We start from the raw sequence: 19,294 nt of genomic DNA, 5'->3' as shown, positions 1-19,294 counted from the left end.
AAAGTACACAAACTCATAAAAATGAAAATACTACTGTATTATTATTTCCACTTTAATATGTCTTCATTAGAACCACCATAAACTTTCCTACTACCAGTGACTGCTGATACTCTCCTGAATAGAAAATAACTACCTTACAAAGTTGTCCTGATAACAAATCATATAATGAATGTGAAAAGACTTTGTAAATTTAAATTTCCTTTAAAATGTAAAGTATTATAGCTACTCATAATGAACTTCTATTAATTTCATAATTTCACTCAATCTAATTTTAGAATTATAATTGAAGTAATCCCATGCAATTATTATACAACTCAAAGTGCACTGAACACAGATGCCATTCTATATACTTACTTTTTTTTTTCCAATTTCTGTTTGTAGAGCATCTACTATATACCAGGTACTGCTGTAAATGTTTCATACATCATCATCTCGGTCTTCCCAACACCTCTATGAGATACATATCATCCTCCCCATTTACAGGTAAGAAATTCAGACAGGTTAAACTGGTATAAATTTAGATGGTGATATTAAATGACTATCTCAAAAATTCTACTCTAAAATGATTTTTCCAACATTAACGATAAAGATGCATTTAAGAGCTCTACTTTCTCAAATGATCAACAAACTAAACACAAGCTTGTTAGCGATGGCAAGCCCAGACAAAGCATTCAGTCTGGCCAGAAAATAGTACAGCTTAACTGACCATCCATGGAAGGAAGCCACTCAGAGCACCAAGTTCTAAAGAAGTCATCCAGATAAACACTGACTTGAAAACAAAACCATCACTACACTACCTGAGAAACTTCAAACGTTAAATTTTTAAGTTATTATATAAATATCATTCTACCCATATTCTTTTCCTCCTTAATTTTTTCATTCAACCTGTTTTTGCAATGTAGTTCATTCATTTTAAGTGCTACGAGGTATTTTATGAATAACCTAAAATTTATTACCCATTTTCCTCTGGAAGGATAGTTACATTTTACTTTTTTGCTATTATAAACAATTTTGCAGTGAACAACCTTGTGCATGTCTGGTTTGGTGAAAGAGTTTCTCCAAGACAGACAGAAGTAAAACAGCTGAATTGAGTATGATCATGTGGTAGACTGTCTCCAAATATGGAGGCGACAAGTCTTTCCATGCTCCAATGCAATGTGACTGCCACTCCTCCCATCAAAAGATGGATTCTATTTCCCCTCATCTTGAATCTGGGCTGGTCTTGTGACTTGCTCTGACCAACAAAACTCAAGGAAGCCACAGTATGTGAGTTCAGGGCCCAGGCCTCAAGAGACCTTGCAACTTCCACTCTGTTTCTTTTTCTCAGACCACCATGGAAGGAAGCATGTAGTCTAGTCTACTGGAAAATAAAGAGGCCACATGGCAGAGAAACAGCAACACTAGGGCTGACAACCAGCATAAACTGCGAAATAGCTCAGTTTCTTGAAACTTCCAGCGTAGTGAATGTTCCAGCTGAACGCAGCCCCATCAATGAACCCAGGTGAAACAAGCAGAAGCAGCACTGAGACAACCCACAGAATCAGGAGAAATAAGAAACCACTGTTTTAAGCTACTGAAGTTTGGGGTCATTTGTTATGTATTATGAGATAACGACAAAAACCATCATCAACTTTGCTGGGTACTGTCAAACAGTTCTCCAAAGCAGTTACCAAATGAAGTTCCCACGTAATGGTATAAATTGTTCATAAATATGTATTTACAGAAAATATAGAAACATGCATAGGAGAAAGGTGCTTTAGCTATGTATTTAAGATTTCTTTAAAAAAATATCTGGGGAAAATATGGCAAAATGTTAGTACCTGTCAAATCTGGGTAGTGGGTACATGGATGTCTGTCAATCTGAAATATTTGAGCTTTTCTGTATACTTGAAATATTTCAAAACGAAATATTTTAACTGTTAAAAGAATGTAATTTATGAAAAAATAAAACAGAATACTTAGCAAATTTATAAAAACTATAATTCTAATGAACTCTCAAATGGAATATCCAGAGAATAGTCTCGTTACTACGTTAATCCTCCAAGCACAACTTTTCTAATACTAGTAAAGATGCTTTCTAATCTGTTTATGTTATGACCAAGTATAAAAATATATTGAACAGGGGCGCCTGGGTGGCTCAGTCGTTAAGCGTCTGCCTTCAGCTCAGGGCGTGATCCCAGAGTCCTGGGATAGAGTCCCACATCGGGCTCCTCCGCTAGGAGCCTGCTTCTGCCTCTCCCACTCCCCCTGCCTGTGTTCCCTCTCTCGCTGGCTGTCTCTCTCTCTCTGTCAAATATATAAAATCTTTAAAAAAAATATATATATATATATATATAGAACAGAAACCTTTTTGATGTTTTGGGATTTTTAAAAAATACTTTAGGGTCAACATATTCAGCAGCTCTAATCACATAAGGTAGTAAAGGTCAGAGCTTGGACTACACCTGTATTAATTACAGGATCCATCTCAGTAAGCTGCTTTTTAAATTAAATTCCTGATGAAATGTTGTAGGTCTATCTCCTGCTTTCCTGTCGTTGTATAATCCTGTTCTCTACTGTACCTGGGCCACCTCACCTAAGCAGCTCCAAACCTTGCTATCTTTTCACTTGCCTTTGGCCACTTCAGCTTTGGCTCTTCCCTATCTCTGGTCTCCTCCATCTAATATTCTCACACTTATCAAATCTAGCTTTTTTAGCCCAAACACCAATTACAGGACAACCTTGAATTTTAAAATTCTTGGTTGATTAGAGAATCCAATAATATCTTTCAACCTCTTTTAATAATTCAGATCTTCTACGTGATGGTAGTTTTTGGGAATTTGAGGTTTGATTATAATTATTTATACAAATGGTTCTGTTAAAGTATATCTGATGACATTTTAAAGCTCCTCTCCCCTCAAAATAGGTGATTAAATCAATTAAGTTCTTCCTGAGATTTTTTTTTAATGATTTTTTATTATATTATGTTAGTCACCATACAGTACATCCCCGGTTTCCGATGTAAAGCTCGATGACTCATTAGTTGCGTATAATACTCAGTGCACCATGCAATACGTGCCCTCCTTACTACCCATCACCGGTCTATCCCATTCCCCCACCCCCTCCCCTCTGAGGCCCTCAGTTTGTTTCTCATAGTCCATAATCTCTCATGTTTCATTCCCCCTTCTGATTACCCCCCCTTTCTTTATCCCTTTCTTCCCCTACCGATCATCCTAGTTCTTATGTTCCATAGATGAGAGAAATCATATGATAGTTGTCTTTCTCTGCTTGACTTATTTCACTTAGCATTATCTCCTCCAGTGCCATCCATGTTGCAGCAAATGTTGAGAACTCATTCTTTCTGATAGCTGAGTAATATTCCATTGTATATATGGACCACAACTTCTTAATCCAGTCATCTGTTGAAGGGCATCTCGGCTCCTTCCACGATTTAGCTATTGTGGACATTGCTGCTATGAACATTGGGGTGCATATGGCCCTTCTCTTCACTACGTCTGTATCTTTGGGGTAAACACCCAGTAGTGCAATGGCTGGATCATAGGGTAGCTCAATTTTTAACTTTTTAAGGGACCTCCACACTGTTTTCCAGAGTGGCTGTACCAACTTGCATTCCCACCAACAATGTAGGAGGGATCCCCTTTCTCCACATCCTCTCCAACAATTGTTGTTTCTTGCCTTGTCTATTTTTGCCATTCTAACTGGCGTAAGGTGGTATCTTAGTGTGGTTTTGATTTGAATTTCCCTGATGGCTAATGATTTTGAACATTTTTTCATGTGTCTGTTAGCCATTTGTATGTCTTCATTGGAAAAGTGTCTGTTCATATCTTCTGCCCATTTTTTGATTTGTTTATTTGTTTCTCGTGTATTGAGTTTGAGAAGGTCTTTGTAGATCTTGGATACCAGTCCTTTATCTGTAGTGTCATTTGCAAATATATTCTCCCATTCCGTGGGCTGCCTCTTAGTTTTTTTGACTGTTTCCTTGTCTGTGCAGAAGCTTTTTATCTTGATGAAGTCCCATAAGTTCATTTTATCTTTTGTTTCTCTTGCCTTTGGAGATGTGTCATGAAAAAGGTTGCTTTGGCCGATGTCGTAGAGGTTGCTGCCTATGTTCTCCTCTAGAATTTTGATGGATTCCTGTCTCACATCGAGGTCTTTCATCCATTTGGAGTTTATTTTTGTGTATGGTGTGAGAGTGGTCAAGTTTCATTCTTTTGCATGTAGCTGTCCAATTTTCCCAGCACCATTTATTGAAGAGACTGTCTTTTTCCCACCGGATGTTTTTTCCTGCTTTATCAAATATTAGTTGCCCAAAGAGCCGAGGGTCCATTTCTGGGTTCTCTATTCTGTTCCACTGGTCTATGTGTCTGTTTTTGTGCCAGTACATTGCTGTCTTTGTGATCACAGCTTTGTAGTACAGCTCGAAATCCGGCATTGTGATGCCCCCAGCTTTGTTTTTCCTTTTCAACAGTTCCTTGGAGATTCGGGGCCTTTTCTGTTTCCATACAAATTTAAGGACTATTTGTTCCAGTTCTTTGAAAAATGTCCTCGGTATTTTGATCGGGATAGCATTGAAAGTGTAGATTGCTCTGGGTAGCATGGACATTTTAACTATGTTAATTCTTCCGATCCAATTCCTGAGATTTAAAAATTATCCAAAATGCAGCTTCTTCAAAGACTGTAATAATATGAGCTATTACAGTAGATGTCACTATCATACCATTTAGAGTTCTAGAAAATCTTTTTCATCCAACAGGTTTCCAAAATATTTCAAGAAGAAAAAGCACCCCATTTCTTATCTATAAATACCTGCCCTACCCTATTTCATTGAGCTTTTACTATGATCAAATGAAATAACGTCATGATAATTCTAAGCAAAAGTGGAGTCTAGTAACGTCTAGAAAACGGGTGCCTGGCTGGCTCAGTCAGGGGAACACATGACTCTATCACAGGGTCGTGAGTTTGAGCCCCGCGTCAGGTGCAGAGATTACTAAAAAAAAGAAACTTAAAAAACATCTAGGAAACTTACAGAAAGTATTCTAATTCCATCTTTCAGCTGGAGCCCTCTCTGGGGCCTGTTTGGTTATGGGGAGGAAGAGGTGTCCTCTATGTTTGATACTGTGTTAGACACGTCTCCTATGCTATTTCACTTACTCAAGACAGCGCTATGAGCTAGGCAGTAATACTTGGAGAGGTTACTAATTTACAAGGTTATACAAGTGGCAAATGGGGTTCAAATCTCACTGCGTTTGACTGTAAAGCTATGTTCTTTCTATTGTGTCATGCTAGAAGAAAATGTTCTGCACTCAGACCCACCTGAGCTCTCCCTATTTGGAGAGATCCACCTGTAACCTTAAACCCTTTCGTTCTGTTTCCTTCCAGGCTCTGAGCAACCCACAGGCCCGAGGAATTCTTCAGATAATGGGACCTGATCTGAGCTTCCCTTCCCTTTTCGTTTCATCCAGGATCACCACAATTTCTAAAACAGCAACACCCAGCATCGCAAACTATCCTAGCTCCTAGAAGGAACAATGATATCTCCAAACAGAAAAGCAAAATAAATAAAATAAGAGATTCAAAAGACCTGGAGATAGAATATAAATTAAATTTAAAAAGAGACCTGGATTTCAGAAAGAAAAAAGCACAAACTTTGGAGTCCATAAGAGTTAAAATCCTAACTCTATCCTCTCACTAGTTTCCTCATCTGTGGAATATTACAAATCCCTTCATAGAGCTGTTGGAAGAAGTCAACAAAATGATGAATGTAAGAAATGCCCATGAGAATAGCATCAGTAAGTCTTTTGCAAAATCCTTTCTCCCTGTTTCTGAACAATGTCCACTGTTATCCTGTGGACACAGTCACATAAAAAAATTTCTCCTTAAGGAGTGCCTGGCTGGTTCAGTTGGCAGAGATGTGACACTTGATCTCAGGGTCACTGAGTCCAAGCCCCACACTGAGTGTAGGGCTTACTCAAAAAAAAAAAAAAAAATCTTTAAATTTAAGAAACTTTAAGCTCAGTTCCAAATAAAATTTGTCTTTGCAGATGAATATACATATATGCTTTTTGGGATCAGAAGATGAAATCCATATTGTTAAACACATTTCCCCTTTTATCTCAGCTGCAGGAAAGAGTCAAAATCGGGTGTTCGATGGTTATCTTCTCATCAAGAACCTAGACACTTCCACCTCCTCTGAATGCTGCTCTGAATTCCTAATCATTTCCCTTTATTTCATCTTATATATTAGAAGTCAACATAAATAGAGACAAATCATATGTTAAACAAAGAGAAAATTAAAAGGTACTCCAATCAAACGTTGGAGTTCCTCAAAACTCAGATCTAGTTCTAAGTCCCTCTGCTGTATGTGGGTATAAATGTGTATACACAGAGTGCCAGGGTGGCTCAGTCAGTTAAGCGTCTGACTCTTCATTTCAGCTCAGGTCATGATCTCAGGGTCACAGGATCAAGCCCTGCAACCGGCTTCATGCTCAGCTGGGAGTCTGCTTCTCTTTCTCTGCCCCAACTCCCACTTGCGCACTCTCTCAATTTTTTAAAAAATCTTTTTAAGGGGCGCCTGGGTAGCGCAGTCGTTAAAGCGTCTGCCTTCGGCTCAGGGCGTTATCCCGGCGTTCCGGGATCGAGTTCTACATCGGGCTCCTCGGCTGGGAGCCTGCTTCTTCCTCTCCCACTCCCCTTGCTGTGTTCCCTCTCTCGCTGGCTGTCTCTCTGTCACATAAATAAAATAAAATCTTTAAAAAAAATTTTTTTAAATCTTTTTAAAAAAATTTAAAAATGTGTGTATAGTTTTTCTCTTGAAGATGTTATCTATACTCAAGGAAATTCCAGGCTAGACACTAAACACTCTCCCAAATTTTCATCTCCAGCCCCAGGCCCCTCCACTGCATCTAGAGCTGTACCCAACAAGCCTCCTCAACTAACTACAAGACGTCTCCACTTGGATGTCTCAAAAGCACCTAAAACCCAACGTTTCTAGTCAAACTCTTAATCTCTTCCCCAAAACCTTGTCCTACTCCAGTGTTCCCCGAGTTAGCACAGGTGTACCCCTGCAACATTAGACAATTAGAATTGTCAAATGTCATCAAGATAACAGCCAACACTTATGAAGCACTTCCTATTTACTAGCACCAGTCAAAACACTCCATACATAGTATGTTTAGTATGTTTAAACAACCTTATCAGATAGGTAATAGTTACAAACAAAGAAACCAAGGCACAGAAAGTGCCTCATATATTAGGAGATATATAATATGTATCTTACATCATGATTTGCTAAGATGATAACATATATCATTGTATGCTAAGAATGAAATGTATTATATGCTTTCATAGCACCTTCTTTTCAGTATTTCCCTGAGGGACAACTTTTTAATAATGTCTTTCTTCTAAATAAACTGCCCCTAGAGTAGGTGGAAACCATGACAGTTTTTGCTCACAGCTCAGTACCTGGCATAGAGGCCAGTATGTAGAACCTCAGAAAGTATCTGATGAATATTCCTTTTTTTTTAAGATCTTATTTATTTATCTGAGAGAGAGAGCGCACCCGTGCTCATGAGTGGGGGCGGGGCAGAGGAAGAGGGACAAGCAGAATCCCCGTTGAGCAGGGAGCCCTACGCAGGGCTCGACCTCAGGACCCTGAGATCATGACCTGAGCCAAAGTCAGATGCTGAAATGACTGAGCCACCCAGGCGCCCCTGAATGCTCTTGAATGAATAAATGTGAGAATTAAATGAGATAACATAAAGTACCTGGTTTGTAACTGGTTACCTCCTTCACTTCCCCTGTATTTTTTAAAATCAATTTACTGAAATACAATTTATATACAAAATTGCACTCATTATAAAGGTACTGTTTAATGAGTTTACAAACGTACACATCTGTGTAACCACCACTACAACCAAGATTAAAAACCCTTCTGTCATTCTAAAGCCTTTCCTCACACCCAGTCCCAGTCAATTCCCACTGCACCGCCAGCCCTGGACAGATGATGATCTGCTGTGAAACTACGGATTAGTTTTGCCTGATCTAGAAGTTCACTGTAAATGGAAAATACATTATATATTCTTTGTATAGGACTCCTTTTGCAAGTTTTTGATATTTATCCACGTTGTGTGCATCAGTAGAAGTACATTGTTTTATTGCTTACTATTACATGACTGTACTACAGCTTGCTTATTTATTTGTCTGTTGATGGACATTTAGACTGTTTCTGGTTTGGGGCCATTAACAAAAAAGGTGCTATGAACATTCCACTACAAACTTTCTGTGAAAATATATTTTCATTTCTCTTGGAAAAACGTCAAGAAGTGGAATTCCTGGGTTGAATAATTAGCATATACTTAACTTCATAAGAAGCTGCCAAACTGTTTCCCAAAGTAGATATATTACCAAGGTATGCAAGTTCCAGCTGTTATATGTGCTCACCCAACACTTACTGCTGTGAAGTGTTCAGTACTGCTGTCTAATTTACCAAGTTCGTCTTTGCTAACATATGCTGTGGCTTAAGAAAAATTTGCCAACTCCACAGCCTGGACTTCACTGAGCTTCTTGAATCTCTGTTTAGTGTTCATCAAATTTGAAAAAATTTCACCCATTATCTTCTTCAATTTTTTTTTTCTGCTTCTCTTTCCCTTCTTTTGAGACAAAAATCACATGTTAAACCACCCAATATTGTTCCACAGGTCGAAAAGCTTCTCTCCATTTTTTTCAGTTGTTCTTCTGTGCTTCAGTTTGGGTACCCTCTTGCTCTATCTTCTACACTGCTGAACTTTTCTTTAGAGTATTCTGCTATTCATCTCACAAAGTGAATTTTTCACTTTAGGTGCATTTTTCGGCTTTTTAAATTCCTTTTTTTTTTTTTTAAGTAGGCTTCAAAGCAAGGCTTGACTGTAGTTATACTGTGAGCACAACAATGGAAATGCATTGCTTTGGCAATAAGGGGAGAAATGTTCACTTTCGTTAAAAAAAATAAAAGAACAGATAGAGCTTGAATAAATGTCCCACACATTCATACATGTGTAATTAATTTGGAAATGTATAACGTGGTACCATGATTGATAAAATATAAATTCATTTGAAAGCATTAAAAAGATACAACTTGCCACTATTAATATCCCCAGTATTGCTAGTTCTATAATACAGAAATGATTTTTGTTCTGTGGTGCTCAGAAACCTTATGTATCAACCCACTTTTTGCATGTTATCCATGGCAACTTATAAACTTAAAAAGTGAAAAGCAATATGAAATATAAAATCAAGTACAGAACAAAACAAAATCTGAGTAAACTCGCTGTGCTCAAGAAACGCAAATTTTTATTTAATTTATGAAGGAAAGAATACAGAGGATTTTGAATGCCCTACATAAACATAGCAAGGGGCTTTGTGACCACAGTGTAGGGTCCTGATTCATTCCCAAAACATTCCCTTGAAAATTTTTTCCAGCTCTAAAAATACTGGTGATAGGAGGCTGAATAACTCACAAATACGTATGCTCCTAGTTTGCTTCTTTCTTGGAAATAAGACTCAAATCTGCCAGTCTGCACTGTCATCACAACTAGTGTCCTTGTCTGAGTTTTTCTGCCTTACCTTCACAATCTTTCTGAATTCTATCAATCTTGACCTCAGGCGGGCCTGCCTTTAGTTCTCTTCCTACTTGCCTCTGCTCAGATAGTCCATTTTGCACAAAACTTCTCTTCCTGTCTAAACCAACTCAAACTTCCCTTAACAAAATGTTTTTCCCAACTAAGCCTAACCAGGCACTAAATCCATTATAATCCCAAACCAGTATGTTCCCCTCAGTACGTTCTCCCTCTAACCCATTTAAACCCATGTAATTAACTGCATTAAAGCAGACATCTATTTGGTGTTTTGTCACATATCTCTTGCTTAACTGTAACTGTTTTCAATTTAGGGTCACATCATTCATGTCACCAAATGCTGTGGGTGCTTAAGTTTTCAGAACTGTGGTAGGATCTAAAAAGCAAACAAATAAAATGCACTCCCTATCTTGAAGGAGCTTACAATCATGTGCACACAGGTCTGTATGAGTAGGTAGGTATTTATGTGCTGTTAGGGGTGGGAGGAAAACTTAACACAGACGACAACAGAAAAAAAAAAATCGAAGCAGAATACACTGGAGGGGCTCCTGGGTCGCTCAGTCGATTAAGTGTCTGACTCTTGATTTCAGCTCAGGTCATCATCTCAGGGCCGGTAGGTGAAGCCTCGAGTCAGGCTCCGAGGCAGGCTCTGTGCTCAGGGCAAAGCCTGCTTGGGATTCTCTCCCTCCCTCTCTCTACACCCCTGCCCCGCCCCCCTGCTCGTGCATGTGTGTGCACGCACACACACATTTTCTCTCTCTAAAAATAATATCTTTAAAAAAAAAAGCTACACTGGAGCACAAGAGAAACACTGGTCCAATTTTTAAAATACTATTTTGTCTGACTGCTGTAAGTATGCTGCTTTAAAAAAAAAAGTAACAATTATTTTTCAAAATGGGAGAATGAAAAGGAGAGACTAAAGGAAAACCTGGGTACAAAGCTCCGAGACTGTTTATTTACTGTGTCAACCCACTTCTGGGAATTTGAAGGCTGTAGATTATTTTTCTACCACAACTGATGTAAATATAAAAAACAATAAAGTAATAACCACCACAACATAAAAGGTTAGGATTATAAGCTCAAACAGAGATCTGCTGGCATTTCTTCTTAAAGGTGTGAGCCTGACCCAACACAGGAGCAACCACAGAAAACAGTACTGAACCCCAGTAAGTGTTCAATACTTAACTGATTTTAATACTTTCAAGAAACCAACAGTCTCTGAAATGCAACCACTTTTCACAGTAAATAAAATTTCACAACAAATTAAGACTGACGGTGGTTTACATGCAAAACCTTTTCAGTCCTTGAAAATACCAAGTTTACTAAAGTGGCCTATTTCAACAAGCTCAAGAAGAAACACCTCAGATGTCAGTGAAATATCACACAGCCTTCCAATTGCAATATATCGACTTTTAAGAGAATTCATCACGTAAAAGATTTACCACAATCCATTCATTTTAAAAAGCTGCCACATCCTTCCCCAGAAATTGTTAACACCATACAAATAAAAAGTAAAAACAACTGTTTCCTCTCTGAATATTAAAATTCTACCCTTCAAAACAGAAGCATCTAACTGAGGTTGTGGGAAGGGCTTACTGGTAATAAAACTTGTTTAAAACTTTCCAATAACTAAAAGGGGAATTTTACCTTTCAAGGAGTAGTTTCATGATTCATTCGGAACGAATTTAGAAATTGCAAGAACACGTACTTTCTTTAAATAAATCTTAATTTTTGCCTTTTTGTTTTCAACTGTAATATTTAAAATTGCTCTATAATCCCATTACAGGGTACCTAAATTTCATGCCATAATACATTTAAAGATGAAAGACAATTTTATCTTTAATAGACATATTTCATAAGCTACCATCTTTTTTTAAAAGATTTGAGAGAGAGAGAAGGGGAGAGAGTGCGCGCACAAGTGCATGAGCGAGGGAGTGGGGGGGGGGGGGGTGAGAGGGAGAGACTCTCAAGCAGACTTCCCCACTGAGCGCAGAGTCCGATGCAGGACTCAATCCCACGACCTACAAGATCACGACCTCAGCCAAAATCAAGAGTTGGATGCTTAACTGACTGAGCCACCCAAGCACCGTAAACCACCATCTTATTTCACAGTTCACTAAAAATAAATTTGTAAAAGCCAAGCCTTAACTTTTGCACAGATATCGGTCATAAAAACTGAAATGTTGGGAAGCGGAGGTGGATGGTGTTAGTGTGTGTTAGGGAAAATTTCTTGTAATTTTTAGTAAAGCTAGATGAATTGGTAGAAATGGCAAGAGGGCACTGTATACCTATTACTGAAAGTAATCATCAGGACCTTCTGAGCTCCCGGAGACTTCCTCTCTGTCACAGGCAACTCAGCAATGACCCAAGGAACAAACAATTCCTTCCATGACAGGGGAATCCCTGAATCTACATTCATGGCTCCCAAAGTGTTACTTCTCTTTTATTTTGGGCTGGTATTTTATAACAGTGATTGGACCAAAATACCAAATTCCACCAGAAGATGCTTATATCTCTAACACAATGTAGCCTGAAATTCACCAAGTTACAGACTTAAAACAAGTTAGTTTTCCCCAATTCATCACTCCAGTAAGCTTGAGATTCTGTTTATTCAGAGTGCAACCACTTACTGAATATACACTATGTGATAAGCACGTCAATATGCTATGCAATTTTGTGTTTAACTTCTTCAAAGATGTTATTACCACCCCCACTTGTAGATCAAAGGACAATTAATGAAATTATCTGCCCAAGATCACACAGCTAGTGACTATACACATTTTACATGCTGGTTTATTAAAATACTACTCTTAACTTCTATACCCCCAACATCTAAGAGAGTGCCTGTCACTTAACAAACACTCAAATATCTGTCGAATAAACGGTAGCACCACATGCAAGTGTTTTGTAACCAAATGGTACCTCTCTCCTCCATGAGTTTGGAAATGTATGGGAACATTTTAGGTTGTCCCAACATGGAGGCTACTAACTGCATTTAGTGGATGGGGACCAAACAACAGACCGTCCTGCCCAAAATGCCAGTAACATCCATACAGACACATTAAGCTATAGCCTGCTTCATAATGAAAACCCTTCATGGTAAAGTTAACCCACCTGTTAATCAGCTTAATTTACAAATAACTTCCTATTCACTGACAGTTTCCTTAAAAATATATCAGTTTCTTTTCATAAAACACCGTTTTTGCACCTACCTGGAATTTCATTTTCAAATACACACACACCTCATTTTAGATAAAGAGCTAATGCTCTTTTATTCTCTGATGTAATCAAAGCACCTCTCCTCCACTGCCCACCTGACTCCTTTCTGAACTCAATAAATGTTGAGCAGATTTACACAGTGATATAACATTACAAGTAGATTTACCACTAGAAAATAATTCTGCTTCATTATCAAGAATACAGTTTGAAATTTCTGGTTCCAAGGGTCACTCGTGTCAATAAGAAATTTTAGAATAACCTGGGTCATTGCCTGAGCTATCTTTCCAAGGGCACTATAGTAATGGTTTCTACTATGTCTTAAAAATGTCGATGAAATGAGAATCTAACATGAATTAGTGTACAACTAAAACAGCATATAATTGCACATCCAAAGGGTGAAAAAGATTTACTTCCGCAGACAGATCAAAATATGTACAAGAACAAAATTTAACTAGGAAATACTAAATCAAAACTGTAGCTATCCCTAAACAGACTCAAGTTCAATAGGAAGATTGCTTAGGAACTGGTGGACTCCAAGGAGATCCTTCTGCAAAGGTTTATTTTGGCATTCCAGTTTTGCTCTTTGGCCAATGGAATTATCTCACAAGTTATGGAAATAATCACAAAATAAAATTTCTGAAGCCCTGAATTTCCTTTTTAGGTTGTAAAAGCCAATGTAAATGAGGTTCCTAATACTGATATGCCAAAAATTAAAATCTTCCGGCCAGTTCTAAAAGCAGAATTACACTAAGTACCTAGCTCTCAGGATTTACTTCAGTCAGATCCCGAGTACTGTTTCTTTAGATTTTATGTAGTCCCTGCAAGATACACCAAAAGAGAAAAAGATCCGGGAGTTCTGAGACACAACCCCAAGGCTCGATCTTCACCACAACTTGAAACTTGCTTGTTGCCAAAGAACCGTGATTGACAACCCGAGCACTGTGAGTTCCACTTTGTTGCTTATTATCTCCTCCGGCAGAACTGTGAATTGACTAGCTCTACCCAAGCTTACAGAAAAGCAGTTTTTAAAGCGCTGACCACCACTGCCAAATCCTGAAGGTGTCCTACTAGAAAAAGTTCACCAAAAGTGCTAACGTGCTGAATCAAAGATTACAACGTACTTCTGGAAACTCACCCTCTCTAGATATGATTGTGGTTAAGTATTATGTAGGTAATCAGCAGGAACAATATACCAGTAGTCAGCACACTGTGAAAGTTCTATCAGACTGAGACAAATCTGTTTCTAGTTCCAAGGGTCTAGACAGGTTCCTATCTACAAAATGAAATGCATTTTCATCTACTCTCTCTCAAAGACCTATGAGAACAAAATAAACATGAAAGTTAATTGAGTCCACCCTGTTACTACTATTCAATGAAGAGTACGCTGGAGGAGTAACATTACCAAAGGATAAGTCTAGAAGGCCAAAACAGATTTTTGCAAAGGAATCTCCAGTCAACCCCCAAATGATCCAGCCTCCCCTGTCCTCAGGACTGCTTAAGGGTAGTTATAACTACACTCAGTGAAGGGTCAAAATACAATCTAATCATTCCCCAACTCCTTAGCTCCTCTAAAAGTGAACACGGTTAAACCTTCTCCTTAATTCCTTAGTGGAGAGAAAAGGTAGCCTGCCTTCAAATCCTTCAGTGGCTCTCCATTTCCTACAGGAGGAAACTATTAAATTGCTTTGCCATCTCTTGGCAGAAATTACAACAATGTCCTCCCGAAGTGGTTTCCCCTCATTCAGTTTTGCACCCTCCACATTCTCAACAAAATTTTATTTTTAAAAAACACTTCTAATTCCCTCTACCACCTAACATCTTCACTGGCTTCCCTTTGCTTTTAGGATAAAAGCCTTGCTGGGCCTGATCCCAGCCTTCCCCTGCCTGCCTCTCTCACATAGTTCTCTCCAAATTCTACCCTGCTAGTCCTCCTACAACTTCTCAAAAGCTTTATTCCTCTTCACATCTCAGGGCACTGACATACGCTGTTTCTTCTGTTTGGAACACTTTTACTCACATCTTCACAGCCTTTTTAGCTTCTTTTCGGATGTCAGTTTGAAAGTCGTATGCTCCAAAATGCCTCCTTTGAACGTTCTATAAAGGCCATGTCCTTTACAAACTCTTTCACACCACTGTTATTCCTTCCAAGCACATTCCACACTTGCATAATTATTTATTAAGACCCATATCCTCCACCTGACTGGAAGCTCTATAAGAGTGATCCTGTTTTCTAAACCTCCATATCAGCACAGTACTTGGTATAAGGCTCAATATATATCAGTTGAATGAATGACTAAATATCATTCAAAGTCTTCATTACATGACCCCAACTTTATTTTTTACTTCTCTGGAATTCAAATCCACCATAAACCTGGACTTTTGACTCCCCTAGAAGCACTCTTTTTTTCATCTTCAGGCCTTCAAATCTTGTGGCTTTCCCTACCTAGAAAGTTCTCATTTCTCTCCACCTGTTCAAGTCCCACTGGCTTAGAAAGATCCAAACCCAGTTATCTTTCCTCCAGGATATTTCCTGATAGTGTCAGTTCATACCTCTATCCCTGCTCCACAATTCCAAAGCACTTAGCAATTTTTTTGATAATTACATATAATCTCATAGTACTTCAATGTGTCATATGTGCGTGACTTATCTCCCCAACATTGGTGCGAACTCCTAAGGCTGGACTGTTTACACCCCCACTCTCAGAGCAGTGCTAAGTACTGAGCTCTCACTGAAATATTTGGTTTTTCCCTAACATACCAGATTTTTCCTCTGAAAAGAGTATCAGCGTCTCTTTACTCGTTTCTCAGGTGATTCAATTTGCCTTATGTGACTCTCCCCTCAAGTTCCTTTTCAGGGGTTTCTTGCCTACCCTTCCCCCATTCTAATAAAAAAATGGTTTGATAATAAAAATAATAATAAATCTTGTTCTGTCCCCTGCCTACAAAGACCCAGCATCCTCTGTGAGAGTCCCCTGCCTGTAGTGACGGGCTCCTAGACCCTTTAAACTGCCATCCCCGCGCTACTCACAAGCGCGTACGTCCAGTGAAGGGTCTTGAGCTCGCTGTGACCTCACACACACCATCCCAGATCCTCATCTGGGCTACTCTGTCACATTTCATCCCTCTAAATCAAGGGGTGTGGATTCGCTTCCCCCCCACACACACTTCCAAGGAGAAATGTCCCAGACCCGCAGCGTTTCTCCTTCCTGTCTAGGCTATTCAGTACCCCCCAGGGCCATTTCTTTTTCCCTTCTTCCTCTTCCTTAGAAACCGAACCCACGCCCAAGATTTCAACAAACCGACGCCGAGAAACCAGACACAACCATCCAGCCAGCTCCAACGCCACAACCTCGGCCCCTGCGCCCACCCCCATCCCTCCCAGACGGCGACCGCAGCGCAAGGTTCGGCCTGGCCAGGACTCCCCATCCGGGGTAACCATCGCTCACTGACCCAGGAAGGTGTCAAACGACGAAGTGGCTGCACTAACAGGTACAGAGGCAGACAGCCTTGCAGACGTTAACGGCTCAGCGCTCCATCCCTCCCGGACCTAAGCTCCGGCCTCACGGCTTTCTCGACCCCAGCGCCTACGGAGCAAGTCACGTGCCAGCCGGAGAAGTCAGCTGACCGAGGCGCGCGCCGCTTCGCCTACGCGCGCGCCACTGCGCAGCCGCAACTGCCGTCGCAGCGGCGACCTCCGCGGAGGGGCGGGGCTGGGAGGCTCTCCGGGGCGGCCGGGAGACCCGGGAAGGCTGGCGGCCGCTGTGCCGGGCTAGGTGGGGTTTGCAGCCTCTCCCGGCGTCCTAGCGCCGTCTGGTCCGCCCCCTGTGAACGTCATCGCCACCATCCCTAACGTTATCTCAGTTTTTCAGGTTTCTGTGGGTCAGACTTTGTCTCCAGCCGCCTGCACAGGCTACTGCACTCGGGGTTTTCTTCAGACAGCCCCGATTTCTGAGTAATATCCTTAATAGTTTACTTCAGCTGATTCACATTTTCCTTCCAGTCCACTTCCAGTTAATTCCATAAATGTTCGTGGAACATACTGTGCAGTAGGCATTCTGCTATTTTTTTTTTTAGGATTTATCTACCAGAGCGAATCACTCCTTGCCATGAGAGGGCACGTTATCTAGTTCAGGAGTATGTGTGGCGTGTGATAAACATCACAATAGTTGAAACCACATTTCATAATGAGAAACCAAGAAAGGTCTCAGAGCAAAGGCATGCACGGAGGGAAAAAGCATATCCTTTGGAAGGAAGAAGGTAGCAAGCCGCTCTTCTGAACCCAGCATGTTTCATTGGCTTGGGAAAATAAGGGGGTATTATTCTAATTTAGAAGTTCTAGAAACGATAGAGAAATTTGGGATTTTCTAATTTAGTCCGTTTAGATTTACAGATGAGGAAAGTGAAGAACCAGAGGTCACAGAGCTGTTCAGCACAAGAGCGTAAACATACCTCATTTAAAATCCTCGTTTTGCTACTATCTGTGTGACCTTAGGCCTCTAAAGTTCAGCTTCTTTACCTGTGAAATCGTGGTAATGATACACACCTTTTAGAGGTATTGTCAGGACTGAAGAAAGTATGCATTTAGCACAGTGTCTGGCACATAGAAAACACCCAGTAAATGATCACGAGGATCACTGTACATTACAGGACCCACGTTTTCTGAGCTATCCCATGCCTTTTCTGCTCCTGGGTCTCTGTAGAAATTCACCACAAGATTTCCTAAAGCCTCAGTATTAAATTGGATAGAAAGTAACAACCAACCAAACTATCCCCAACCTGATATTTCTCACCAATTCTGGATGAAGTTCAGGCAATTCCAACAACCAGTCATATAGCACAGCTTTGGAAACTTGTCAGGAATTCCAAAAGCTTTATCTAGCAGCACAAAAATGGGCCTAAAGGCAATATTTTGTTGGCTCTGTACTGTCCAATTAAACTTTCTTCAACGATGGAAATGTTATTCTGTGCTGTTGATATGGTATGCACTAGCCTTATGTGGATACTGAGCACTTGAAATGTGGCTAGTGTGACCAAAACTTAATTTCAAATTTTATTTCACTTTAATTAAAATTTAAATACACACGGGAGGTTAGTAGCAACTGCTTTGGACAGTGCAAGTTTAGGGTCTACATTTGAAATCTTTTGGGTTTTTTTGTTTGTATGCGGCCCTGAAGCAGAATTCTAATCTCAGTTTCTTAAATTTTAAACTCAAGTGCATCCACTTCCAACTTCCTGACACTTTCCAATGTTTTAAACACCATGTTATACTTGAGAGACAGTGTAATGTTGTGCTCAATAAATGTTAGCTCTATTACTAGGCCAAGCATATCTCATTCAAAAATCTAGCACGCATATTTAATATAAGCAGGGCATGATTGCTTTCTAATGGCTTCTAATAGTAAGAGAATGTGTTTTACAAAAAGAGAGGAAGCTCACTTTTCTATACTACACATAGGAGCATGCTAAGTATGTCAGTATTTATGATAGGCATGCCACACTTTTCCCTCCATTTCCTACTCTCTATATACTCCCCACTAGGAAGTACCTTTTAAGCTTAAAGGCACTGAAAAAATGCATAGAGAATATCTATTTTTTCCTCACAATTTTTTCAAGGGAAAAAGATCAATGTTTTAATTAAACAAAGTGGGGGAAGAATTTGAAACTAATAGCACAATAGAAATCAAAATCACACACACACACATACACACAAAAGAAATCAAAATCACTTCACCCTCCTATAATATTAAAATTATATGGAAAGTTGGTACTGGTATTCCCCTGAGAAAAGGAAATGTCCTTGTCTAGGAAAACACCTTGATAAACTAGGAACATGGAAGATAAACTGAGCTTGGGTAAATGGAGACAAACCAAAGGCATAACTAAACTACTTTCCAGATTGGAAAGAAACAGAATTGGGGTGAAGCGGTAGGAGGAAAGCATAGGGAAGTGAAGGAAAGAGAGAAGAGAGAGAAAGCAACATGATAACGGGCTTACAAAAACGGGAGTGCTTAGAACTCCATTTGAGATTGCTGTCATGTAAATCTTTTGCCATCTGCCCAAATTTTTAATAAAGTCTAAGTTCAAATGCTTCATATAAGTTTTTATTTTGTGGAGATTTCTGCTCTCGGGTTATATTACATGAGGAGCTCAGACAAATGGATAAGAACAATCAGTAAGATCACAACACACAAATGAAGAAAAGACACAATTAGGAAAAGAAGAGATACCACTGGCTAAAACATATGGAAATATATTCACCCTCACTAGTGTTCAAAAATATAAATAAGACAAGGGCTCCTGGATGCAGTTGGTTGAGCGACCAACTCCTGGTTTCAACTCGGGTCATGAACTCCGGGTCGTGAGATCATGCCCTACAACGAGCTCTACACTCAGCATGAAATCTGCTCAGTTTCTCTCTCCCTCTCCTTCTGCCCCTCCCCCCTGCGCATGCTCTCTCCCTCTCA

General features: G+C 39.7%; 1 protein-coding gene across 2 annotated transcripts in view; it reads right to left on the bottom strand.

Moving 5' to 3' along the window:
- Positions 1 to 16,500, bottom strand: part of ATP6V1C1 (ATPase H+ transporting V1 subunit C1) — a 42,405-nt gene extending 25,905 nt beyond the window's left edge. Inside the window, exons 1-2 of one of the 2 annotated variants that reach the window (XM_044382660.3) lie at positions 16,281 to 16,451; positions 355 to 406 (exon numbers count right to left, since the gene is read on the bottom strand). The gene's annotated coding sequence lies outside the window, so the exon portion shown is untranslated. Of the gene's footprint in view, positions 1 to 354; positions 407 to 16,280 lie in introns of both variants that reach the window. The other variant, XM_026495600.4, reaches the window with a different exon arrangement.
- Between the last annotated feature and the right edge of the window lie 2,794 nt (positions 16,501 to 19,294).

Source organism: Ursus arctos, unplaced genomic scaffold (assembly GCF_023065955.2).
Source record: "Ursus arctos isolate Adak ecotype North America unplaced genomic scaffold, UrsArc2.0 scaffold_6, whole genome shotgun sequence".
In the NCBI taxonomy this organism is placed as follows: Eukaryota; Metazoa; Chordata; class Mammalia; order Carnivora; family Ursidae; genus Ursus; species Ursus arctos.
This window is presented reverse-complemented; position numbering and strand designations above follow the sequence as displayed.